Source organism: Pantherophis guttatus, chromosome 2, assembly GCF_059756535.1.
Source record: "Pantherophis guttatus breed Tessera chromosome 2, ASM5975653v1, whole genome shotgun sequence".
Taxonomy (NCBI): Eukaryota; Metazoa; Chordata; class Lepidosauria; order Squamata; family Colubridae; genus Pantherophis; species Pantherophis guttatus.
Window position 1 is genome coordinate 104215150 of NC_142064.1, and position 24964 is coordinate 104240113.

The 24964-nt window shown below is 36.8% G+C and overlaps 1 protein-coding gene across 50 annotated transcripts in view; it reads left to right on the top strand.

Moving 5' to 3' along the window:
- The window catches only part of ADGRL3 (adhesion G protein-coupled receptor L3), a 624693-nt gene that overhangs the window by 139512 nt on the left and 460217 nt on the right, over nt 1-24964 (top strand). For all 50 annotated transcript variants that reach the window (XR_015732755.1, XR_015732756.1, XR_015732757.1 and 47 more), the window contains one exon: nt 2965-3030. The gene's annotated coding sequence lies outside the window, so the exon portion shown is untranslated. The remainder of the gene's footprint in view (nt 1-2964; nt 3031-24964) is intronic.

Consider the following 24964-nt stretch of genomic DNA (forward strand, 5'->3'; position numbering starts at 1 on the left):
TAATATAAGAAGGGAGAAAGAGAAATTTGATCCCCCCCCAAACTGTCTATTCAGGTTAACCTGAAGTTTACGTAACTCCTTCAGCCACTGGAGACCAAATAATCCAGTCCCACTCCACCCCTCCAGAGACTAGGTAGAGCAGTCCCACCATCAGCTCCTGGCGGGCAGCCAGCTGCAATCACACTAAGAGGGAAATCAGAAGTCACTCTTGCTCCATGAGTGAAAGCAAATATATGCGTCCCAGGATAATGTTGCAGGAACTCACCTAGGTCCGCCACTAGGACCAGAGGTTTAGTCTTCCAAGCTTTTGGATTCATGTTAGAGTCCATCCTCAGGAAACTTCTCTCTACCTCTCTACTTCTCTCTTCTCTCTACAATTCTGGTAGAGAGAAGTTAAATCCTGGTGACCAACCCAAATTGATCACTCTTGCTCCCACTGCTTTTTGCCCTTGGTCATTCTGTTTCTCTGTTTAAGTAAGGAAATATACTTGAAACAATGTTCCAATAGATTACAAATTGTCTATTAGAGATAAGAGATAGATCATAGATAAAATCTCCATGTCTGCCATGGTTATTAGAATACCTCCTAATCTTTGCTGAAAGCTGAAATAAATGAAATCAATTATCAATCCATAAATGGCTCATTTGGCTGTGGTCCTTTTAAGATAATCTATGCAGTTGAAGGAGACCCAACCTGGTGCAGTGGTTAAGGTACCAAAAGCTAGAAACTGGGAGGGTGTGAATTCTTCCGCTTTAGGCACCAAGCCAGTGCCCTTTTCTCAACCTTAGGAAACGGGCAAAGGCAAACTACTTCTGCAGAATCTTGGCAAGAAAACCACAGGGACTTTTCCAGGCAGTCGTCAAAAGTCAACACTGACTTGAAGGCACAGTAAATAAAAATAAATGCAGTTCTTGGATCCAGAGTAAGATTTAGAAAAACAGAGCTCCATTTATTCATATTTTTACATGAGGAAGACCCCAACTGCTATAACCTTTTTCTTTTTCAGGAGAATGGAACAAAGATTTATGAGAATTGCCATTCATAAATGTCAGTGCAGTGCTGCAGAAATTGCTGAAGGAAGCCTCAGAAGCAAAGCAAAACAGTGCAGCTTCTTTGTGTCTCTTTTAGAAATGGAGAAAGAGGGAACCTGCTTTGTTTGTATCTATTTTGATGGTATTTGAATAAATCAGCTTCCAATTAAATCATTCCATCCGAACTTTTTCCAGTCTTGCTTTCTTTCAGGATTAAATGCCTCTGAATGTCAGCAATTGGAGAACAACTGGGTGCATTCTGAAGAGTCTAGTTGGGTTTTTATCTTACACGAATCCAGCCTCTTGTAGCATGTTAATAGGAACATGGCATGTCAGTGTCAGGGTTTCAAGTAATATACCCATAGCAAATAGAACTCCGAGGCAAGTAGATTCCTTAAAGAACAGTTTTACTGGATATATCATATTGGCACAGACTGGTGAAAACCAACTCTAAAGGTTCCCTCAGTTTCCACCTAATTAAAAGTAAAAGTTTTCCTCCCTTTCCCAACCCATCAGTTACATGGCCCAAAGAAGGTGCTGTCCAGTTGCTTAGAAACTTCATTCCTCCTCTCTTCAGCCACCTGTGGGAAAGTCCTTGGTTCTGAAGGGAAAGTATTTTGTTTTGGCTACAGAACCCCAACTATCTCTATTCCACCCTCTCTATCCTTTATCACCACAGTGGCAACGCTGAAGCCTCTAAGATGGCCTCAGTCAGGCCAGCTTCAGAATTGACAATCAGAGGAGCATAATATGGGCTGAGAATATTTCTTTCTCATAAAATTCTTCCTGACTAGGTCAAAATGCCCCAATATTGATATTATTAATCTGGTTTTTTTTAAAATAAAATCAAAAGAATGTGTTTTGGAATATTTCCCAGATATCATTTCTACTGTCGGTTAAAAGATTAACACTTCTCTTCTGAATTTGGTTTTTGCTTTTGAAATAGCGGCACATTTAAAGAGCTACCGTATGACATATTTAATTTAGTCCCAGTGAAAGAACTTCGATAATGTGAGAAATCTATTGAGAATCACAATTAAGTTATGAAACAGCTATTTTTTTTAAAAAAAGAACTGTTTGAGGATAGTAAAGAAGATTAAACAAAGGGAAGATGTATTCCATAGTATTTGCCTTTAACACTCCAGCAAGATGCTGCAAGATATTCTTCCTGTCTTTCATTTCTTAATCCTAAAAGGTATATGGAACATGTACTAGAGACTGTTCTATTCTTGCATTCCATTAATGTACTAAAGTTTCTTGGAAGACACAGGAATGTACCATTCATCTGCTTTGCCAGAGATGGGGGTTATCTGAAAGCAAAAGGGCAATTTTACAGATCATTTCACCCATCCCATTTGATGATATGGTTGGTCTGACTCAGCTTAAATATTAACTTTCATGGGTATGTTTCAGAAGAGAGGTGATTAGAGATGTCCAGAACAAATAGGTAAACATATTTTGTTATTTAAGTTTACCATTGGTTTTCTGTATAACTTTGGAACAGATACATTATGCTGATTTGACTGTTGTACAAAATAAATAATGGGGTTTTTTAATACAGCTTTTCAATTAATGGCATCAGTTCCAGCAAATATTCATGTACAAATGGTAGATTTGGTTCAGAGTTATTTTTGCACTATAACTATCTAGCCATTTAGTTGGTAAGTCTGATTTATTTGACCCATTCTGGGTTTTATGTGGAAAGACATATATTTCATAAGAATTCCTATTATGGTGTGTACAAGTCTCTAAGAAAAACAATTCTGAAATACAATTGCCGCATAATGCTTCAAAGATAAACAATGTGAGTACACTGGGAATAATTGTTTCAAGTGTTCTACATGCAAGGTTGAAGGCTTGTCTATAACTGTGAGAATTTATTGGAGTCCCTTGTATGTAAGCATAATTTTTTCTTTTCTCTTTTTCCTTCAGAAATGCTGTATTTGATACTCTGCAGAAAAGATATATAGATTTCGAGCAGCTAAAGAACTAATACAGGTAAATTACATTATATATTATAGCTGGACTTAAATATAGTATACGCAATAGCTACTAGTACTGCAAAATGTTTTGGAATGGCATAAATTTAATCAAATTGTACTATACATTGAGAATTTACAGGCAACCTCTGCACCTGCAGTACAGAGGAGGTGAGCTGTGTATCTTCTGCATTTCTTGATAGATCTGTTGGTGAGCAGTTCAAAGGACACATGATTTGGGAGCTGTGTGGGCTATGAAGCAAAGCGAAGCAACATGGTCATTTAACTTTGTTCTTGTAAGTGAGGAGTCTGTTTTGCAGTGCTTCACTTGCATTTACTCATTTTGCATTGCACAACATGCTGCTGTTAAAATTTTCTATACTTAGCCTATGGATTTGACAGCAGTACATCAAGATTTATTATATAATGTGTGCCTGGTCCTGGCTGATTGGATTGAACTTCTCAATTATCTATTTTCTGTTTGATTCCAATGTCCATTTTGTGGTATCTAAGTGTAGAATCTATGCTCATGTTCTTTGAAGCTGTCCTTTTTCAGGTTTCAAACTCATACACACTCAGTTGCTAGATGAAAAGAGCAATTTACTCAAAGCTAAGTAGATAATAGCAGACAAGGAAAGAAATGTAAATCATAACAGTCTCTGGGAAAGAAAGTTTGCATAGTATCACTTTCAGTAGAGACACCACAGAAGAGAAGTCAAATCTATTCCAAAATTCAGAGATCAAGTCAAAGGTCAAGGTTTCAGGAATCACAAGCAGAATCATAGAAACAACAAGCCAGAGCAGATCAGAGAGCTGTTTCCAACAGAGGAACATGAGTCAGGACTGCTTCTTAAATCAGGCTGCAGCCAGCTAACTTTAATTAGGCTAGTTATTCTCTTGCTTGGCAAGGACCCTCATTGAGTGTCTTCATTCTGCTTTCTACTCTAATCCGAGGGGCCCATGGGGTCTATGTCTCATCATCTGATCACTCCAGCTTCTCTGATGGTACCTCTGTTTGAGCAGCCTCAGGTGATTCTTGACTAGGTGCCCCCTAAGGGCACCACAGCAGAGGTCTTCAAACTTGGCAGCTTTAAGACTTGTGGACTTCTGGCTGGCTGGAGAATTCTGGGAGTTGAAGTCCACAAGTCTTAAAGCTGCCAAGTTTGAGGCTGGCTGGAGAATTCTGGGAGTTGAAGTCCACAAGTCTTAAAGCTGCCAAGTTTGAAGACCTCTGCTCCACAGGGTCAGGTGGAGCAGCTTCTTCAGAATCAGAGTCTGAGCCCTGGGCCAAGACAGAAGTGGAGTTAGACAATTAACAACAAATTTGCAGCACAAAAGTCTTATTAACCTATTTCTTGAATTAATGCATTTATCTATTCCAAATCCTCCTATAATTTCAGGTTCCTTTATTTTTCCACTTTTCACATTCCAGATACACATTATCTTGAAGCTGCATTAAGACCTCTTATCATTTATTAAATTCATTTTGTACATCTAAACAGAAGTGTGTATTCTTGTGTAATTTTTATATCAACTAATTCTGCTATCTTTTTATTGATTTATTGCTGAACAGTGTTCTCTTTTTATCACGGCCTCATATTCTTTCATACAATCACAGGCCCTGAGCAGAATATCATGTAGTCATCAGAGTTGAAGTGACCCAGTCTGTCTACCTGTTCTCTTATTCCTAAAACATATAGTTTAACAGAGTTAAATTCTGTTTTTTCCCTTGTTCATGCTTCTCACTTTCCACATTCCAATTGCATGTTTTCTCATAAATTAAATTCTTCTTTTTGATTTTTGTTCCACCAATAATGAGACTTCCTTGCAAATTTGGTGACCATTTCCAGATCTACTTGTGAGGATTCTACACTTCCTCAGTAATGAGGAATACTCTCTGACCAGGATTGCTTTCATCATCTGGGAGAAAAGTTTCGTTTTTAAGTATTTTGCAGTAAGAACCATAATGGGTAAAACAAAAGCTGAGTCAGTATATTGTGCTTGGTCATTTTCTCTGTATTAAGAAATATAGATAGCAAACTAACTTGAGGCTTCATTATCAAATAGTGTCAGGTGATTTTTCTCAATTTCTTTAAAATATTTCAGTCAAAACCCTGACTGAGCATTGCAACCAAATATCTACAAATTTATTTACATTTCCACCCATGCACTCTACAGGTAATCTATGTAGTGTAATCTCAGTAGAGCTCTGTCCTTACTTTAATTTTTATTCTCGTTAACCTCTTCAGAGAAATTGACAATTGCTAATTACCATCAAAAAACTATTTGCAAGTAATTAATAGTTTAGTAAAACAAGTAATTACTTGCAAACTATTTGCAAGTAACTGCTGTCTCCTAGCAAGATCCAAACTATCTGCACCAGATTCAGTCCATGGGTGTTAGATTCAAATGAACCAATTTACATGGAAATTAACTCAAGAGCATTACTGTATTTTTTTTAGCGTTAGAATATTTTTTTAAAAAATGAATAGTAGGATACCATGGATAGTGCTTGGTTTTACAACATATCAAAAATATTTATCAGTTCCCAAAGGAGCTCTGTATGTGGCATTGATTGACTTCAAAACAGTTTTTGATTTTGTTTCTAGACAACAACTGAATAACAAATTGGAGATTGCTGCTGGCACTTATTAAAACATTGCATGATAACATCTATGTTCAAATCAGATTGACAGCCGAGGTCAGCTCTCTGCTGTGGCGCCTACTTCCAAGGGTGTTTAACAAGACTGTATTTTAGCCCTTTGCTGTTCAGTGTTTTATATCAATGATACGGTGGAAAAATGCAGAAATCTGGAAAATCACCTGCCATTTAACTATTATCTCAACTTTGCCCCTTGGATTGAGAAGAGCATCAGGTTCAGTTGCCTCCCACTGCATGTATAATTATCTGTTTATTAATTATGAGAAAAAATAGTATTTTTAAAGAGCCTTCCAAGATTTAAATATAAATAGCAAAATAATGGAAGCATTATTGAATAGATATTTTTCCTGTGCCAGAGACACCTGGAGGGCCAACATTCGGTCATTGAAAGTGGTAAAAAGGAAGGTGGCCAATATGTTAAAGTAAAAAAATGGTAATCAACATCTTAGACTTTTTTTGTATCAGAAATAGATTAAAAATGTTTGAGGCCAAAATAGCATGGCTTTCAAATATCTGCTTAGAAGGACATAGAGCTGTTAGATGCTGTTTAATTAGACATGTTTTATTTCTGCAATATTTCCCCAATCCAGTTGTTCAGGCATCAGTGGCATCAATGAACATGAGTGTACATGGTATATGTTAACTCTTGGCTTAAAAATACATGCTTTTTGACTGCTGTGATAAATTCTGGTCTTCCTGGTGGAAATTGCTTATTTGCACTTAAAGGTATTGTAGACTTTCACGTAACATGCCAAACTCAGTGGGTTTTGAATAGGATATACTATACTTCAAGCAATTCTCCAAAGTGATTTCAGTTAAGCACATCTTCCTTTAATTGAGACCAGTGAAAATTGTTGTACTTGCCCATTATTTGTTTAATATTACATGCCAGAATACCAGAACAGCTTTTACATTGGCCTGTAATAGCCTTCCATCTGCTCTTTAAGAGGGTAGGCATAGCATTTCTCTCCTCATGGTGAATGGAAAATCAGAATTAAGCTGCACTGTATCCTTTATAAATCAAATCAAATTTTACCATGGTCATAGATCAGCATATCAATCTTTTAAAAATATATATAATGATATATATTATATATCATTGTATATACTTTTTATGTTACATTAATGTAATGTAATGTAACATTATTTTAATGCAGCCTAGGATTTCATATATTATATGCAATTCTAGGTTGCATTAATAGATAGAATTAACATCACATGAAGTCTTACTACGTCTTTATCATGCCTTGGTAAAGCCCCACTTGGAATATGGCATCCAGTTTTCATCACTCCAATATAAAAAAGATATTGAGATTCTGGAAAGAGTGCAGAGAAGAACAACAAAGATGATTATGGGCCTGGAAGTTAAAACACATGAAGAACAGTTGCACATGAGTATTTCTAGTCTAGTGAAAAGAAAGACTAAGAGTGACATGATAGTAGCGTTCCAATATTTGAGGGGCTCCCACAAAGAAGAGGAGATCACACTATTTCCCAAAGCACAAGAAGGCAGGACTCATAGTACCAAATACTCATGGTACCAAAATCCTTGATTTCCTAGAAAAGATTAATGAAAGTTTAGCTGCAGAATTTTCAAAATTATTTACAGTACTAAGGATAAATTGTACAAATTACACTTTATAATACTATTTTAACTGTATTGCTGCTGATATTTTTGTCTGTTAAATCTGTGCACCAAATTAATCTGGTGATTAAAAAGTTTATCTAGTTCAGGATTCAAACATGCAGCCCAGTGCCTGCAATGTCATCCTCCAAGAGATTTTCTTCAGCCTGGAATGGTACTCTGTGGATCTGTAGGTGCTTCTCAGCAAGGCCAGGGCCCTGAGATTCTGTAGATATGAAGGCTGGGCCATTGGAAGCTCTCCAGAAAAAGAAGAACTTTTTCTGGAGAGTTTCAAGCCTTGGCCTATCCCACCCAATCACCTAACAACAGCAGGACTTGGATAGATGAGCTAAGCTTTTCCCAATGAGCATGTCACCCTCCAGGACCCTTGCTGCTCTCACAATTTGAGGCAGGCTCTGTTTCTGAGGCAGTGCTGGCCCTATCAAGGCAGAGACAATAGGGAGTCTGGCCAGGGAAACTAGGCCAAGAGGCTGTGGCTGTGGCTGTGGCTGCCTAAAAGAAGGAAGGAGGAAACAGCCAAGGAGGAGAGGTTCAGAAGCAGCCCCTGTGCAGTGCTGTTCTTTTACCAAGCAAAGAAACAGAGTATCAGTGAGTGAGCAACCAACTATAAGTCTCTCTGTTAGGCAAAGGTAAAAAAAGGAAGGAATCTGTGAACCAAAGAAAGAGAATGGAAAGTAGATGAGGAAAACATTCAGGAATTGAAAGATCTTTCTGCTTAGAAAACAGAAGAAAACAGAAACAAATGTGGGCGTCTCTTAGTAGGATGAGTTTCCTATATTATATCAACTTAGATATAATCTGAAAAAATACTGCATGTTAATTCAGTAACAAAATGTTGATGTTTTGCTTTATGAAAAATGGTACCAACTCAGTGGCCAAAATAAAGGTTATTTTGCAGCTTTGTTTTGTAAATAGCTGCTTCACAGAAGTTTTTTTTTTTTATATTTAATTTATGTAATAAATTTGTTTAATAGCTATTACAGGGGTGTCAAACTCAAGGCCCGGGGACCGGATCTGGCATGTAGGGTGCTTAGATCTGGCCTGTGGGGCCACCCTAGAAACAGTGAAGGACCGGCCCGCTGTGCCTCTGCCAGTGAAAATTGCAGAAGACGTGTGGCCCTCCTGAGCTCCGTTTTTGCTGGCAGAGGGTTGCAGGATTCTGTCACAGCTGAAAACGGAGCTTGGGAGCCCATTTTCGCTGGCAGAGCACTTGGGCCTCCAACAGCACACCGACACAAGTGACATTGAGCTAGCCATGCCCACCCCAGCCATGCCCACACTGGCCCCCCAAGGTCAAACGCAACCCTGATGTGGCCCTCAATGAAATCAACTTTGACACCCCTGAGCTATTGTAAAACATTTCCATTTCTTTCTTCTTGATCAGCTTCTGCACCAATACATGAAAAGGCTTCAGTGTCTCTGCCTTCAGGCTAATAATCTTGGCTTCCTGCATTACTTACGATTTTGAGAACCCTGATTTTAATGGAAACACATGTGACTATCCTATGCTTCTAGGAATCCAACTTTGACTGTTAACACCATAGAAATATATGCTGCAACTGAATCATTGTAGATACAGCAACAATAGTTTCTTATGGAGTTAAATCTGTGGTTTCCAGCATGAAGCCCGTAGGGCTGTGCAAAGCTTCAAAGGAATGCTTTGCTTCAATGATACTTCAAACAAAGAACTCCTTAGATGCTGCTTCTAAGAAGCCTCTGAAGAGCAGAGTGACTGGCTGAGTTGCTTCACTTCATGTTGCGTATTTAGTACCCAGAAGAAGCATTTTGTTCATAGATAGAGCACTGGATGAAGCATCTTCACATGCAAAGCATACCCAAAAACTTTTCTTCTGTCTATTATAGACATGTCAGAGAAGGAGCAATGCAGAATGCTTTGTTGAATGCATTGCCTTTTGTCTTAATGATTGTTTGGGATTGAATTTGTTTACTACTATATGTGCTTATTGGGGCTCAAGCACTGAATTAAGGACAGCCCAGGAATTTCTCCATATTATGTCAAAAGAATTGTACACTTAGACTCACAATTTTTTCAAGTTATACCTGAAGAGTCAGAAATCTGGGATATTCTGCAGGCAAAGCAGAAGTTCTAGTAATGTCCTGTGTTCTAGAGAAATGTGTGGGGGGGGGGGGCATTTTGTAGAGTAGCAATGGAATCTATGCTGAGTTTCTTTTGCAGGAAGGATGGAGACGTTCACAATTAATGAGGGCAAGACATTATGGAAAAATACTAGTTTCACCTGGGGGAAATGTGTTTTAAAGCAGGGGAGATGAGTACTAAGAAGGCTTGCCACCTGCCCGCTCTCTATTGTACTTTCCCCAAGGAGGAACCCAGCAGCCCCTCTTGAGATGTTTCACTTGGATGAACAGATTTAATTTTGGCAAGACGGTTCCTGATTGATCCCCTTGTGATAACTTTTATAAGTGAAAACCATCAAACCTCACATAGCTGGACAAAATCAGAGAAGCAAAAATGAGCCCACAGATCAAAATAAGTTACATCTAGTGCTAGTCTGGGTTGCAAAGTGTAATAAAAAAATTCCAGTGTTCTCTCATTGTGTGTGGTGGGGAAGTTTGAGGCCTTTCTGGACGCATCCTCTTAATAAGTTCCAATTAGGTCTTCTCTGCTCCATGTAATCTTCCATGCTAGAAATGACTGGCTTGAAATGGCTTCTGATCCAACTGGCACTGAGCATGACTGGCTGGTATTTTCGCAGGCAATAATATTCCCTTTCTTGTTCTGTTGTTGCTCGCTGCCAAATTCTCCCTTCCATGCACATGTCTCCTATTTTCCACTTCCAGCATCACTTCCTGATTCTTACCTACATCTTATAAACCACTAAGCCCAAAGAAAAAAGTTGCAGTAAAATTTCTATTAGCTAAGACATGTCCTAACTAACAACTGGTCTGGGTGTTGTCTTTGCAACCAACCCTCTCATTTACAACTTTTACAGGTCTGTAAAAAAAAGAAAAGTTCCACCCCACTTTCATTTCCCTAGAAGCAAATACGAGGTAGTCCTCGACTTACAACTATTCATTTAATGGCCATTCAAAATTACAATGGCACTGAAAAAAATGATTTACAATTGGTTTTCACCGTTACAGCATCCCCATGGTCACATGAACAGAATTTGAGCACTTGGCAACTGGCATGTATTTATGACAGTTGCATTTGTGTCCCGGGTCATATGATTACCATTTGTAGCCTTCCCAGCCAGCTTCCGACAAGCGAAGTCAATGATGGAAGCCAAATTTGCTTAATGACCTCATGATTCACTTAACAATTGCTGTGATTCACTTAACAATAATGGCAAAAAAGGTCATAAAATGGGGCACAACTACCTTAACAACTGCCTTGTTTAATAACAGTTGAGTTGAGGTCGTAAGGTGAGGACTACCTGTAATAAATCATCAGAAATCTGGACAAGAATGATAGGACTGGAATAATTCCCACTTTTGCTAGTGCCTTAAATTTTTCATGTATGTGCATAACAATAATCTGATTATTTATATGCATTGACTTAAACAAACACAGAAGAAATCCCATATTTAAAAGTAACAGTTCAGTTAAAAACATTATAAACTCTTTTCTTTTACATTATTTTTTAAGGATAGACATCCTAATGCCCAATCACAGCTGCACCAAAATTTTGATTCCTGAACTATGTTTCATAAAACTGTAATCATTTCCAGCAGAGAAAGTTTTTTTTTTTTAAATGAATTGTGAACTTGGTTCCCCAGATGGTATGCATATTCATTATTGCCTGTACTAAATAGGAAGTACCATTTACTCATTGGCTAAAAAAACATTGAAAAACAGAAAAAAGCCTTTTTTACAAAACAAAACTGATGGAAACCCAGAACTCAGTTACTAAAAAGAGACACTACTGCTGTATATACTCAGCTACTATAGAATAGCTCCATTTTTTAAAAAGGAAACTAGGATTTGGGGAATTATGGCTTATCAAAGAGGCTTATTTGTACCCTATGACTATCATTAAGTGTTGTACCTTATGATTCTTGACGAATGTATCTTTTCTTTTATGTACACTGAGAGTGTATGTATCAAGACAAATTCCTTGTGTGTCCAACCACTTGGCCAATAAAGAATTCTATTCTGTTCTGTTCTGTTCTGTTCTGTTCTGCTCTGCTCTGTTCTGTTCTGTTCTGTTCTGTTCTGTTCTGTTCTGTTCTATTCTAACTGTCTCTCCTGTTCCCCCAAGGATGAGCTCATGCATAGATCGCTGGCAATATTATAGGCTTCTGGCATATTCGAATATACCAGGCATGTTAACATGGCTGGGTGAATTGCAGAAGCCATCTGTTTCTCTAGGAGTTTGGCAGAATCGGCATCTATGTCATTTTCTAGTTAAGAGGAGATTCTCCCTTAGTTAAAATTTTGTTGTTCGGGGGATTGGCTCAGTTTGTATGAATTCTGAGAGATTTCTACTCATACTTAAAACAAGAAATTTTAAATGCTAAAAGCCTCTGAGCAAGTAAAGAAATAGAGAATCATGATTTCAGGATCACCATATTATTTGGTGCATTCTGAGACTAGAAACTACGTAGCTAGGAAAAATCATATTTAATGTTCTCACTTTACAACAAAACACCCGTATTCCAAGAATTTTGCATCATGGTTAGGACAACATGAATCTGTCCTAACTAAAAAGAAATTCTTGTTTTGAGTGGTTGTTTTGATTTTTCTCGATGAAGCAGTTCATTTAATTGTTTTCTAATTCATGTTTGGCTCGAGTCTTTATTTTTTAAACAGACAATCCTTCAACTTTGGCCAATAAAAGAGCTGGAAAAGTTTCCATCCATGCTGCCTGCTTTGGCTAGGTTTCATGGGGTGAGAATTAGGACTGGTGAGAGTATAATACAGTATTGGCAGCTACAATTCCAGGCTGAGAAGAATAATTTTGCATTCTGCTGATACGGACAATATCCTGGTGTGTGTGGTGTGTGTGTGTGTGTTATGGGGAGGTTAGAGAAGAAACTTTGCACTTGCTTTGTGTATTTTTCTTTGATAGAGTGACAGTTGGAAATTCAAAGGATATATAGTCGAAGGGTAGTCGAAGGTTTGCCAAGATGCTTGGTCTGACTTTGGAGAGCAGTGACAGGGAAGCCAAATTGATGATGGTGGTGATATTGATGATGATGATGATGACAATTCATTAAACTTGTATGCCGTCCAAAATTCAGCAATAAAATTGTAATAAAATCAATAACAAAGAAAGATAAAAGATGGCAAGTGTGATGAAGTTAGGGTCTCCCTCTCATTCCCAGAGGCTGATGAGGAACCAGGTCTTCTCAGCTCTTCCAAACAATACACATGCATCTTAGGGCATGTCATTTAATGGGGTGAAAGTTAATATTTGCAATTTTATCACATATTCTAAAAATATGTGTTTTTACACCAACAATTAAAATCATCTGTTATTTTTGGAATTGTACAATGTTTAGCTTGATATGGTAAATCCACGTCTGATCATAAGAGCCGCGGTGGCGCAGTGGTTAGAGTGCAGTACTGCAGGCTACTTCTGCTGACTACCGGCTGCCTGCAATTTGGCAGATCGAATCTCACCTGGCTCAAGGTTAACTCAGCCTTTCGAAGTAGGTAAAATGAAGACCCAAACTGTTGGGGGCAATATGCTGACTCTGTAAACTGCTTAGAGAGGGCTATAAAGCACTCTAAAGCAGTATAGAAGTCTAAGTGCTATTGCTAAGTGCTATACTCCACAAATACTGTTAACTTTATCTTCTCAAAATTATACCTTGCTACAAAAATTAACATTTTTTATGCATGAATCTTATCCAGCTAAGCAAAAAATAATCCATGCAATTATAAACTAAGATCAGAAAGCAATTATCTAAGTTAAAAAATGTTTAAGCGAGTTTCATCAAGTCTTGTTTGGATTCATTCTTCAACATCAGCTGCCGACTTACTTCTTGGCCTCTGATATAACCCTCACGTTTCTCATGTGTATACACTCTGCTTGCTGCCTCTGTGACCTGTTTCACACATCTCTCTACTGATTGGGCATGACAGGGCCACTGTGGTACTTGCATTGGTTCATCAATGAACTTCTTTATTTCCACTGTAGTCAGTTTGCACATCAAAGGTGGCTCATATATACCTTCAGACCAGTCAATCAGCTCCAGCAGAGTGGATGCTCTGGCTTGACCTCTATCCAGAGCATGGCACCACCTTCACAGCCAGTATTAACATTTGTAGAATCTCCTCCTTCAAGCTTTTGTCAATGCCTTTCTTCTTCATGAAATACACTAGATTATTTACAATCACTTGAGTGAAACAATGAAGATATCTTCCACCTGGGTCACTGCACACAGAATAATGCTCTTCTTTGATGGTACTGGGGAATTGCTAGTCTAAATTGTTATGCTGGGGACTTGCTGGTCTGAAGAGTTATGATATTTATGTAGTTGTTCACCAAGCTCATCTAAATTATATTAAAGTAACCAAAATATCTTTACAATCCCCAAGGCATGTCACAACTTTTGAGCAGCCCTATTGTTGGAAATTGAAAGTTGAAAAATTTGATACGTCATAATGCATACATTAGGCCTAGAGATCTTTATCAAGTCTACAGCCAGAACTAAATATTTTGCTTGCTCACTTCTTTGTTGTTGACACTTGTCGTTGTCTATGTTGAATTGAATTCAGTTGATTATTATTATTACTTCTAGTCAAACTAGGCCAAGTTTGAAATGCAAAACCTGTGCAGGCTACAGGCTACTGGCCAAAGAAAGCTGGAGGTTTGCTGTTGCTTGTGGACTATCTTGAAATGAAATCAGCTGGAATCAATATGGCTTCTGACCATATTCTGACCCAAAAGCAGGCTTTTACTCTGTTTTCATTATCTCTGTTGCTTTTGGGAATTTTATAAGTGCTTCTAGTTTTTAAAAACTCCCTCTGGGCCCGGGAGTCTCAAATTCTGTGGTGCCGTGCCACCTAAAATGAATGGACTTACATATACCCCACCCCACTTCACCCACCATAAAGTTATCACTTTTTGGACAGGAAAAGAAAAGTCTTGGCAGATTTCTGGTGAGTACAAATGCATTTAATCAGAGCCCCATGACAAGGCTAGCTGAAGATATCACAGGAGCACATCCTTATATCTGATGCCCTGACAAGAATGGTTCTGCCATCTAGGAGTGGAAGAACTAGGTGTAGAATAATAGCAGTATTCCAATATCTAAGAGAATGTCACAAAGAAGAGGAGGTCAACCTATTCTCCAAAGCACCTGAGGGTAGGACAAGAAGCAATGGATGGAAACTAATCAAGGAGAGAAGCAACCTAGAACTAAGGAGAAATTTCCTGACAGTTAGAACAATTAATCAGTGGAACGACTTGCCTCCAGAAGTTGTAAATGCTCCTATACTGGAAGTTTTTAAGAATTTAATTTAATTTAATTTAATTAATTAAAATTATATGCCGCCCCTCTCAGAAGACTCAGGGCGGTTCACAATACATTTTAAAAAATAAGTATAAAAAATATTGAAAAATTAAAAACATTGAAAACATTAAAAACTCATTCATGCCATTCGTGGCCGGATCTCGCAAGATCACAAGAGCGAGATCAATGGCCCCAGGCCTGCCGGAAAAGCCAGGTCTTCACCGCTTTTCAGAAGGCCAATAGGGTGGGGATGGTCCAGACCTCAGGAGGTAACTGGCCCATTTTCCTCTGTTTTTGGAGTGTTATCCTGCTGATGAACAGACAGGGTCCTCAGATTTTTAACTCAATTACTTTCTAACATTCAGTTGAGCTAGGAAAAAACCCTAAAAATTAGAGTACAATTTGAATCAAAAGTTAAACAAAAACGAAAACAGCTGTTCATTCAATCAGAGGACATCACACATTGCAACACAACGAAACCAACCGTAGACAGATCCGGAAGCCAACTCTGCTCAGACAACACTTTTATAGAATGTTACCCACATAACTGTGGTTCATTTACTCAGGCTGGAAGCAGTGGTGGTGGCATTTTTTGGCAAATCCCAAAAACAGGTTTGGATGTTTTGATGTGAAAGATGGCAGAACCAGTCAATGGCCAGAATATGCTATTGATATTTTTCAGAAATGACCTACTGCTTAGTAAACTAATCTCTCTTTAGCCAAAAGAATAAATAGATTCAGAGTCACTGGGAATTGGGCAACATATAAATTTAATACATTATAATTGTTAGGATATGGTTTGAGCCTAACATGTTGTCCAGGCAATATATGTGTACTGTAACTTTAATCTGTAAATGTATTATGTTACTTTAAAAGTTTTCCTGCTGATTCATTGTAATGCTGAGTCATGCTGTAATTAGGTAATGACTGGTTGTGAGAGTATTTAAGCAAGGTATTGTAACGTATTCAGTTTGATGATGAAGCTGCTATGATATGCTGCCATTGTGTATGAAGCTGATGTGATATGCTACCAGAGTATGATAAGCTACCATAGTGTGTGGAGTTGCTAACATTCTGCTAATCATCGTTGGATGGATCTGTTACCATCGTGGTTTGTGAACCAGAGTGAGTTTGTTATTCTAACCAACTACTGCTTGTTGGGTAAGAAGATTCTGTAACTACTGGACTGATTTAACTGGCAAAGACTTGGAATTTGTTTAAAGACTATGAGACTGTTTTTCTACTATAAAGTAATCTTTTGATAAACCAGTTTGCATATCTCTTATTCATTGCTCTCAGCATCGTTTCTCTATGCTCTACACTCTGCTGGTTGGTAACACAACACCAATATCCTTAACAATAATTATTATTTTATTAGATAGAAGCAAATGTTACATTATAAATGGAATATCCAACATCATTTCAATTCCCCAAGATACTCCATGATGTGCTGATTGCTTTCCTGAAAAAAATTTGCAAGTGGGTTGCAAAATTGTTGAGTTAGAATTCATTCGAAGATTTAATCCTGTTAGCAATGAATTTACCAATGCAACAAGATTTGTATTCAGTATTGCTTGTTGATGAACAATTATTAATATAGACAGTTCTTATTTAGCAACCACAATTGGGATTGGCTTGCCAGTCATTAAGCGAAGCCATTACTAAGTGAAACATCACAATTTTACTGTAGTTTTCCTTTCCTTTACAAACATGCAAAGGTCATAAATGTAAAGATTGGTTGTGCAAGTAATTTCTCATCACTATTGTAATTGTGAATAATCATTAAATGAGGCAGTTGCTAAACAATGATTACCTTTGCAGTTCAATGTTCACAATTTCCCATCTTGCTATATGACTGTATATATTCATCACAAAAATAGGCATCATATATCTGATGAAGTGAACTATATGCAAAAAAATGAAAGTAAAGCATGGTGAAATTTGAGGAGGTGTCCCAACGTCAATGGGATTGGCCCACCCCACCTGCACCGGCAGAGAGGGCATACTGCAGATCCTGTCAGCCAAAGAATTTCAGTTGGCCAGGATCCAGGAGAAGAGCCTTCCCTGCTTTGGTTCATGCCCAATGGAACATATTACCTCCTGGGGTGAGATTGGCTTCCATTCTTCTGACATTTCATAAGAGCCTTAAGATCTGGCTCCAGATAGCCTGAGGACCTAGTGGGGGAGCTTCATAAGGGATGGTTGACTAATTAAAACTTAATCCCACCTACTGGGCACCCCCCTCCCCCCCATGTGTCCTGGTTCCTCTTTGCCATTGGATGTTAATTATTTTATTTGCTAATTATTTTATCTGCTGTGTTTCTATGATTGATGATTTTAATGTTTTTTTAATGCTTTTATGTTGTAAGCTTTCCAGAGTCATTGGATATGAGAAGGGCAGCAAACAAACAAGCAAACAAATAACTTGGAGGAGCATTAGCTTCTAAGGTGGGAATCATCCCTGCCAAATTTTGGAGTGGTTAAGTTAATTCTTAAACATAAAGTAGCTGATTTTGATATTGAGCCCAAATACAAGGTATTAGCTTAGTGCACTTTTCCATAAATAATCTTGCTAATAGACCAAGTCAGTTAGCCAACACTAATAATAAAATATGCTGATTTAATCATTCAAGACAAGAGGCTAGATAAAATGAGGTGGAGCTTTGAGTTGAGACAATCAAAATAATGCGAGTTAACTGTAGCTAAGGTAATACAAACAAACAATACCTAAACATATTTTTCCCATGGACCAAAAGAGCCACCTTTACTTTTCATGCCTAAAATAGAAGAGAGAAAAAGGATTTCAATCAACACGCTATTTAGTTGAATTTAGAAAGCCTCACCTCACAGAAGAAACTATTTCTCACAGAAAATGAAAGTGATTCTGTAATATCTGCATCTTCTCTAATACACATTTGTAGCACTGGTTTTGTCATGTTCAAGGGAACATCTATAAGGAAGCTGATGAATGCCTCTGAAGTTCCTTGGAGATATTTTAAAAGATTTCTTAGAAACAAATCCTACCATAGCAGTTCAAGACAAAAAGTGAGACAAATGGCTCTCTTCTGCCATCCATGTCCTGGAGGAAATGAGGTTACTTGCATCTCTGGTGATCCAATTTCCTTTTCTATAAGGAGCATACCATTGCTAACCTCAGTGAAGGAAATTAGCAATTACATCCATAAATCACGGAGTAACTGGCCATGATGCTGCTGCATCAGAATACCTATATGCAAATCAAGTATGCAGTCATTGGAGCTCTTTATGCCCTAATACCAATACTAAAAAGAAATGAAAGTGTTATACTTAATCTCCTGTTACTTAATTTTTCTATATTCTACTAATTTTTTTCTATTAGAAAAGACATTTTTAAAACCTGAATTTCATCTTCTAATCCAGTATTTCTTAACCTTGGCAGATGTATGGACTTCAACATTTCCAGCATGCTGGCTGAGGAATTCTGGGAGCTGAAGTTTTTACATCTTCAAATTGTCAAGGTTGAGAAACACTGCTCTGACTTTAGGAAATAATACTGTATCTGTCCTACTTTATTTTGATGACCCCTTCATTCTTACTTGTAGATGCAAACCAATGTTCAGCGGGCCTTCCAGCTTGTAGTAATATATTGACATGATGAAGAATTATAAATTAAATGAAAGTGTTTTCATTTGTTAAGCTGTGTGTCAACTCCCACCAAAACTGGAAAATTTCAAATTGAACAGATTAAGCTATTTAAATATTTAGGAAAGTATTCCTGCTTTGGAGCAACAAACTTTAAAAAAATGATAGCCAGTACCCAGAAGGCTTCAGGGCTTTAGATAAATTTTCTGGTTACAATAACTTGCAGCAATCAAATTATTTTGAGTTAAGGTACTGAATCTCTTTCTGTATGAGGCAATTTTAGAATTAAAAAAAAAATATAGAAGCAACTCAGTCAACTTTTATTAACGCTATGCTTCATGTTTCTTGATCCATGGTAAGCATACTTCTACAGTTAAAACTGGCCTGTGTTTTTGGTGGATATTTAAATGAGCATAACTAAAGCTAATTTCTCAGAAGGGAATCTGTCCCTGCCCATAAGTTTATCTCCTAGAGATTATCTGTACAATTCCTGCTAACATTTGGACTGAGGGAAGTCATGGTAGGCACTTTGATTTGAGTCTTAACCAGTGACACATTCGAAGTCATTATTATGAAGGCCTAGTTATTTTTCAGTTAATCTCTCCATTTCTTACATAAAGCTTAATGTTTTATTCTCCAGTGGGTTGGAAGGGAGTCTAACAATATCCCATAGTTGAAATACTTCTTGCCATATTTGGATGAAGCCACTAAGACAATATTGCAGGTTTTCTTGCATTGCACCACATACCATATTTGGCAATGCAAGTTAATATTTCCCATCCATGCCAAAGACAGACTGATCTAAAATTGAAATCTATTGTGATTTTTTATAAAAGTTACCAAATTCTGATCAATTTAATTGCTTTTAGAAGATGCTGGATTTAAATTATTCTTAGATTGAATAGTCTAGCTAGATTTTCAGTTAATGTTTGTCACAAAATACTGTCATCTTAATATGTTAATTTCTTATTTTGTTTTATTGGTGTATAATATATAATTGCTTTCTTTTTGGTCTTCAGCTGTAAATCAAATAAATATGCCTGGATAGGGATGCAAAAAGGAGAGAGGAATATGCAGCAATTTTTGTCAATGCCAGGCTTCTCACTTATGTTTTATCATTTTGGGAGAAAAGTTGGTAATATTAGAAGGGGAAGATATCTGTACATTTTCTTTTTTTGCTGAGATGCTGGAAGTGTGTCTCACAGACTGCACTACCAAGGACATAATAGATTGGGGGATGGGGTGACAGGCAGTTGTCACAAATTTACAGTGGGCAACTTGCTATTTACTCTGATATTCCTTGTAGAATTTACAGAATGCAGCCTTCTTGGGGGCAGCTCTAAGTGATTTAGCATTGTTTAGATGTTCTTCATAAATGTTATACATTTACTAGCCATAATTTATCATTTTGAAGGTCATACTTAACCTTAACAATGTGAGAAGCCCTGTAATAATAGGCCTTCTTATATTCAGTAGTAATATTGCAATCTGTTAATGCCTAGGCCCTGAGGAATATACCCAGATGGTTGGAAAAGTACCAGCTTTATCTGAATAAGAACACTGGACATCCCGCAGGAATGCTATACTTCAAGCCAACTAATAGAAAAGGATCTCTCTGGGTTTTTTCAGCCTTTGAAATGATTGGTTTTTTTTCCCTAGAATTCCCTTAATTTTTAGTCTTGGACTGTCTGATCAAGTCTGAGATACATTATGTGTATACATACATATGCATTTAATTTACATTAATTAGCTATCTCACACCTGTAATTCTGAAAGGGTCACATATTTGTTTCCAAGCCCCTCATGAATGAAGATAGCTGAGAATGCTGTGCCAGTAGGCAAAGTTATATAAGAGCACTCTTCCAGAATTATGCTGCTTTTGGAGAGCAAGTCCCCATAAGCAAGAATTAGCTCTCAGTAGAAATTCTGAAGATACAGGAATAAAAGCAGTCGTGCCCTCAGCCCCTACTTTATTTTACATATTTTATTTCATGTATTTATTTGTATCCCACGTTTATTATTGTTGCAAACAACTGAAGGCAGCTAACATGTCCAATACATCTTCCTCTTCCTATTTTCTCCACAGCAAGAACCCTCTGAAGTGAGTTGGGCTGAGAAAGAATGACAGACCCAAGGTCACCCAGGTGGCTTTCATAGCTAAGGCAAGATTTGAATTCATAGTCTCCTGTTTTCTAAACTGGTGCCTTACCCACTAGACCAAATTGGCACTGTTCACTTCTGGGTAACTTCTATATGAAGCCACTGGGTGAGGTCATCTGTAGTTATGGGATAAGGTAACATCAGTATGCTGATGATACCCAATTATACATCTCTTCTTCTGGTGAAGTTAGCAATGCTGTTGACATCCTGCATTGGTTTCAGTTTGCTTCTCAGTTCAATTCAAGATGCTGGTTATGACCTCTGAAGCCATACATGGCATTGGCTGGATTATTGAGGAAACTTCCTCTCCCAAATCATATCTACATGCCCTATCAATTCCAACAGAAAGGATGTTAGGGGTCTTGTCCATGAATGAATGTAATTTAATGGGATGCAGGAAGAGAGCCTTTTCTACTATGGCATCCATCCTCTAGAACACCATTCCAATTTTCAATTCAATCTTTATTACAGTCAAGGACCAATACAGAACATCTTCCCTTTAGGGTCAGAATGGCCCTGATCTTACTGGTCATCTGGAAGGACCTGAACAGAATGCTTTGCTATTTCACCTTGGAATTTTATATAGTGGTGGTGTAGAGCCTGCAAAATGACTGTATTGTTAGTGAGATTAATTATACCCTTCTACAAATTATTATTTTGTTCTTATTATTTTGGTTATTTTAATTTTTAATACTCTAACCCATCCAGAGCCATGTGTGAGAGATGAATGGCTATATAAATAGAATAAATAAATGTACAAATAAATAAATAAAACCTATGAGTAGGAGGACAAACAGGACAAAGTCTCTATTGGATGCTGCGATATTGGACACAGCCACCTATTCCTTTTTTGATGGGGTGAGACAATCCTGCTCTGATGAAGAATTTTATCCTGAAATACTTGTTGGTTGGTTTTTTTTCTTTTTCCTAACACATTTCTTACTACTGGAGTCCTTATCAAAGGAGGATACTTGTGCCTATCTTTTGATCTGTGGTAAACAAATACTACTTTTATTAATCCCAGACGTTTCCCTCATCTTCTGCATTGTCAGGCAGGCACAACACTGTGACTATGGATTTATCTCTCAATTTATTTTTTAAAAATAATTTTAAGAATTTATCTGTCAGTTCTTCACTGTTTGTAATATTTTAAACTACAAAGTGCCCCTTCTTTATACTCCAGTGGAAAAAACTTTTAAGATAAAATTAAGTAAAGTTATCCAAGTAACCCTCTCCAGTAATATTCCTACTGCTTTCATAGATGTAAGAAATGTATATGTCAGAAAAACCAGCCACTTAATAATGTTAAAAAATACATGGAGTATCTACTTTACAGAACTTAATCTTACAGAGATAAAATATTTTAGAATATGTATCATAACCCTTAGATAAAAGAATAATGAAATTTGGATGAGCCTGAACTCTTGCTTCTAAAATGAATGTGATAATTTTAATATTCTTTTAAAAATGAATTCATTTTTAGAGAAAGTAATAAAAATAAAAGAAATGGTCCCTTTTTATGGATAGACAGAAAGCTAGAGTAACTGCCAAACTCATGTATCAACCTATTAATTCAATGACTATAACATAGCATATTGTTATTACATAGCAACTATGATGAGTTCATTAAAATAATGGGTAAAATGAAAGAGCAACTTAACTTTAAGCATATATATTATAAATATTATTTGGTTCTCCAGCAAAAAGGATTCAGAGACCATTAAAGCATATCTCTGAACTGGTAGCCTATTTAAAATTTGGCAAACATAAAAATCAGCTCTGCCCTGAGGTCTCCTACCGTACTTTAATTATAAAACTTGAAAATAGATATGATCTAAAAATATTAAATCTGGAAACTCTAATAGAAAATAAGAAATATTTTGGATATGGTTTTATTAGATATTATAGTGAATAATTGGACAAATTAGATTCCTTCTCTTTGGTACCTGAAGATCTATTATATATTTTTAAATTTAATAACCAAATGTTCATTAATGGACTGGACTACATTGGCAACTGCACTTAAACTGTGGAAACAAATTTTAATTTGATAACATTTTGGCTAATATGTATGTGAAAGAATTCCTAATCAGAATACCCCCAAAAAAATTCTGAAAGGGAATTTCCATTTAGGAAGTTAGAAATGGATTTGACATACAATCTCAAAAATGTGTTATGTAAGAATAGTAAGAGGAGATTTTGAAGAAACTGCTTTTTAAAGAACAAACTTGCAATAATTACAAGTTCATAGGTAAATCTGACTTTGTGCAAATCTTCTGCAAATTTTTCAGATGTCCTCTAATAACGTTTAGGATAATGCTAAAAGATTATTTAAGTTAATGTATTATTGATTTAATAATTATACAACTTAACTTATTGATTTAGTCAGTGGTTCATTACTGTAACTACTACCATTGTTTAAAATATTTTATGTATCATTTCAGCACAGAAACAATCTCAATATTATTTATAAGGATTTACAAAATTCTCTGAATAAAGATGTGAATAAAAATAATCCATAAAGCATATATTAGAGAGAAGCACAGTTCAATTACATGGAAATCCATCATAAAAACCTGAGTTTTTAAAAGATGCCTAAAACACATCAGTGTTGGTCTAGTGTACCACAAAGAGGAAGCGGTTCTACAGGACTGTTGCCAGCACAACAATCTGCAAGACACTTTATGAGTAGTGAATAAAATGTCATCCAAAGTTTATATGTGCCTAGGATACTTATAGAACACAGACTTTCTTCAAAGTAACTTTGTACGAAATTGTTTAGAATGTTAGTATTTTAGCATCAAGGTTTGACTGTGGTTTGATGGCTGATCCTTTAGAACAAATACAATATAGGCATGAAAGTGAATTGGTTTGGTCTAATGTGAGTTTTAGTCATGAAAACTGACTGGGTGACTTTGGGCCAGTTACTCTCACTCAGCCCATGATGCCAGGCTCAGGAGACAAGTCAATTCCTGTTGCAACCAATGGACGATACTTGGTTTAACTGAAAAAAGTAGAGCCTGTACTTGCAGGAAAAAGCTGGGAAGGAAAAAAAATTGAAAGACCCTCCAGTCAATAACCCAACTACTGCCTTAAACACTAGTTGTATCATCTACCCCAATCCCCAAGCAATTGAACATTCAATGAATTTTACTAATCCAGTCTTGAGAATACCACATAGATTTGAACTGCAGTATTGATATAGACAGTCCTAATTTAGCAACCACAGTTGGGACTGGCAACTTGATCATTACACAAAATGGTTGCTAAGTGAAAAGTCAAGTAATTGTGACTATATTTACAGTTTTACTCAGCTTTCCTTTCCTTTATTCAGGTGACTCCAAATAATGGGGCAAGTTTCTGGAACTCAATTTATGAGGAAGCTGGATAAGGGAGCAAATCTTGCAACCCCTATTCCCCAGTTCCTTGGTCTTTGTAATACTCACTGAGGCATTGAGATGATTAGTAAGAAGAGAATTGATGTTTGTGTTTAAAAATCATTGGAGAAGAAGGGATTACAGGAGAGTAAGGGAACTGATCAGTGTCTTGTCAATATCAGGCAGCAAAAGAGCTGCCATCTGGAGGGTTCTTATCAACTAACTAAAGTCAGAGTGCTGAATTTATTAACTTGCGGTTAGCAGTTTTTAGGGCCATACTGCACTGCAAAGAAAAGCAGCTGAGAAAAGGATATCTCATTTAGGCAATATCTCAATTTTGCAAGGAAGGGAGAAAGAAAGAAAAAAAACAGGTCAGGCACACTAATGGTGTCCAACGACTGTAATAGTGCATACATGACACAGAGAAAGAAAGAGAGATGCTGTGATTGTGAATGATTAGTTGTAAAGTTATTTTTTCATCATAACTCTGAAGTCACTGTCCAAAACAGTCACTAAATGAGGACTATCTGTAATCAGATTGGGTAACATATAAATGTTTCTTTGCAACCATATAAAATGAATTACTGAACATTATAAACCCCATACTTAAACACATTGTTTAATAATTAGGGAATATTGTGATAATTTTCTTTGCTACTAATGTTATAGATGCAAAGTTGACGCAGTGGCTAAAACTCTTCTTAAGAAATCAGCAAAAATAACACACACCAGAAAGGCTACAAACTGCAAATGGAGGAGAAGGAGAGGGAGGGAAGGAAGGAAGGAAGGATTGATTTTGGGGTATTAATGGTTAAAACCAGGATACCTCAAAACCAAATTGATTAAGAAGAACTTTAAGAAAAACATACTGTGTACAGAGTTATATTTTGCTTGTCCTGTTGTTATTATTAAATATATATTTGTAAGCCAGTTTGAATATTAATGCTATACGAAAATGAGAAAGAAACTGATTGATTAAATAACATCTGGAGCTTGTGACTATGTAATATATAATAGCTGTCAATTATGCCTGAGAATTAAGCAT